The sequence below is a fragment of the Amphiura filiformis genome, chromosome 15 (genome assembly GCF_039555335.1).
Source record: "Amphiura filiformis chromosome 15, Afil_fr2py, whole genome shotgun sequence".
Classification (NCBI taxonomy): Eukaryota; Metazoa; Echinodermata; class Ophiuroidea; order Amphilepidida; family Amphiuridae; genus Amphiura; species Amphiura filiformis.
The window spans coordinates 7,184,579-7,188,347 of NC_092642.1; positions in this window are offsets into that span (position 1 = coordinate 7,184,579).

The window sequence follows — 3,769 nt, forward strand, 5'->3', positions numbered from 1 at the left end:
CGCGCGTCTTGTACTACCATGCTTAGTACTTGGATTAACTGGATTGATAAACAAGTATGATTGACAGTTGTGTGGTAGAGACAAAGTCCCAGGGTAAAGTTCTGCTTACAATCCAAAGTACATAATCGAATTTTTCACTCGGGCTTTCACGATTAATAAACTATAGATTCCAAAATCAGAATTGTTCAGTGTTGAAGTTATTATAATAATACTAGTATGCAAGATATGTTGCATTCAATTACATAGGCCAATATACTTTACTTTTTCTGTCGCTAATTATATAAACACTTTATGACCATTTACTATTGAACACTTTAATAATAATATACATCAGTATAATTTTCAGTTCAACTGAATGCGTTCATCATGATTAATAATAACATATTTTTCGACTATGGCATACTATAGTCTAGTCCACTCGTAGAACAGGTTTTTTGTTGCCTTATAGGCCTCTGATTTTAACACAGATCCTGTTTTCAAGACCAATGATGTGTGACTGTGTTTTGGGGGTGTGTGTGTGAGGGGATGGGGGGTGTGTAGGGGGCGGGGTGCATATTTCGGTATGTGCGTGGTTTTCATTTAGGGGTGTAGTGCGGGTGTATATTAATTTGTGTCGGGGTGGCCAGGTGTGGATGGGGGTGTGTGGGAGAGGGCGTAGGGTGTAGGCCTATGTAAGAGACACACAGAGATAAGGCCAAGTAAAACAATAACATGTTCCGGTATATCGTCCGGACTTTTTCAAAAATCGGCGAGGGAGGTCCTTATTATTTGTTATATTATTTTTTACCAATCATTACTGTGTAAAATTGCAATTGCAAAGTGTTTGTCAATCAACACATCATAAAATCGGGGAGGCCCCTTAATATTTTTGTTATGTCCCCAAAGCCCTACCCCTAGAAAGTGTTTGCAATGTGTTTATAATTGGTAACCAAGAACTTCTAAACAAGTCTTTTCATCACAACAATTTTAGAAACAAAGTAAGGAAGCAAATAGGAGAAAAATATCAAAAATATTTGAAAATCTCCAAAAATCGGTCAGGGAGGACACATGTTATTTATTTTACTTGGCCTAAAAGACAGAGAGTAAGAGCGAAATAGAGAGTAGATAAAACATTAGATTGCGCTTATTTTATAGCAAGAAAACGTTGCATGTTGCTACTGATAGACAATGCATGTGAGGTAAAAATTATAACGCTTATAAAAGGTTTATAAATGAAACATTTTAATCATACACATATTACCACAGGTAGTTCAACCTACAGCCCACTCCTCACATCCTCACATCCACACACCAACCCTACACCACACGGTTGTTTGATGTATATAGAATTAGCTTCATTATTAACTAAATACAAACTATAGATGGCGCTATTTATCCTAAATCATATTTCTTTATTTGCAAGGGGTAGGTGATTAATACTGCCATTAAAACAGCTGGAATAGGTGAAACAAGCAACAGGGAAATTTTATAAACATATTTTATCAAACAATAAAAGGAGTTATTTGTATTAAAAGCTTGAAAGAGTAATTTCCAGTAACTAAATAGCGCCACAAAGTTTGTCATTAATAGATACATTTTATATCCGAAAAAGCTATAAAAATGATATAAATGTGAATAATTTTAAGAGGGGAAATTAAAGTTGAGAATGACTCAAAAGCATCTGTATACATTAGCATGATATCACATTTTTAGCTGTTTAAGCCTAAAATTAGGTTGTACATGATGTTTTGTTTGAAAAACTAATAAATGATCCCATCAAACAACCGTGACCAATCCCTAACATGTAATATATTCTCTTTCGTTTATTCATTTCCTTTTGCAAACCGCATTCTTATTTCCCATTGAAGAAACGCAATGCGATGTCAAATGTCCAATTTTGGCCTAGTTGTCGAATGCAATTTGTTGTTTTATTTGGATTACTTGTGAGGTTGCTCATAAGAAATTGTCTTCGCACAAGCACTTGATTCAGACGACGTTTGAATCATTGAATAGGTTGCAGGATTGCAATCTGCAAACCGGGTCGGGTGAGATCAATTTTGCAAAATGTTTATATAAATTTGAAACGATCAGCGGGAAACTAACGGTGCAATTTAAAACGACGTTGGATTATGCATTCAAGGGGTAAGTAGGAATGTGTAGGAATAAACACGTATTGGAGAAGTTTAAATGTGAACGTATTACACAAATGGATCCACACAATGCTATAGATATGAATACCAGTAACATTAGCTTATTTCCCGGGGGGCACTCAACTTTGGAAGTGACGGTATGTGCCTGTCAATAGACCCCCTCTTTTGAAGTCGACTATACCCAATGACCCCCTTTTTTTTAAAGTCATACCCGATGACCCCCTTTTTTCAATTGCGGCTACCCAATGACCCCCTTTTTTTGGTTGCAGTTACCCAATGACCCCCTTTTTTCTAGATTTTCTAGAATAGCATCTTCAAAATGCCAAAAATAATGCCGAAACTTTAAAATTTTGCTCAACTTTTTTAAAATTATGCCGAAACTTTCACAATTTTGCTCAATTTTTTCAAAATTTTCTACCCGATTACCCTTTTTTTAAATCTTATACTCAATGACCCCCTTTGTTATTTTGTTTGTACCCAATGACCCCCCTTACGCTTTGTACCCGATAGGCCCCTACTTCGCGACGCCGGTAGGCACATACCCGTCACTTCTAAAGTTGAGTGCCCCCCCCCCCGGGGATTATTTCCTTAGTAAACAGTCAGAATTAATAGGTAAATTATCACAGGAAAATTTTCTGGACACGTGACACCCATGGGCGCAGACATATTAGCATTATGGAATGTGACCCCGAGCACAGCGAGTGTTCTTCCAATGTATTTGAATAGGAAGAATTCCTCCTTTGATACAAAATAAGTTACTTGTCGCAAGTTAATAATATTATGGTAACAGTTTCCGTAGATAAATATTTTTTCCGTAGATAGATATTTTTAAAATTACGTTTTGACGATATTGTGAAGAAATTAAGATTACATAATAATTAATAAATTTGCAATGCACAAATTTCTATCAAAATTGCGGTCAAAAATACTATTCCAATTCAAAATTACTAAGACTTGAATAGCGAGGTCACCGCCGGGGGTCAGAGATCTGGCTCGAGGTTACACTCACATTGATACGCATTGGTCACGTGTCCCGAAAATTTTCCCGTGAAAATTTACCTATTAATGTTGACTGGTAAATAAACGAAACCTTTTAAATATACAAAATAGGGGGGGGGGAATATTTGTCCACTGCGACTTAAATGACTATTTTGTGAAGTAGCTTGTTCGACGCTCATGCACAGATTGTTATTTTGTAAGCTTATAAAAATACTACATTATCTTATCAACTCGGCAAAGCCTTGTTGAATAGAATCGTCCATATTTCACCTCGTGAAAATATTCTTACCATACTATTTTGGAAATTCCCCAACGCCTTTGTGAATTTACCCTAGATACGTACTGCCATGCTACTGCGCAGATCAACGTTCGCAGTGCATACTGCAGTTACTGTTCATTTTCCTATACACAATACACAGTGCTCTCGCCATTGACGCGTGACCTCTACAAACAGTGTATGTTATAGGTATAAGGCATTCTCTAATCGTCACTGTGTAAAAAATAACCGGCCAATATGTTTTGTACTCTCTGAAATTCTAGAAAATATAGTTTTGTAACATATCCTAAATTTTTAGCTAATTTAGATGTTTGGAAATATTCGCACTTTGGTGATTTAGTAAGGAAGTGCAGTGCACGCATGG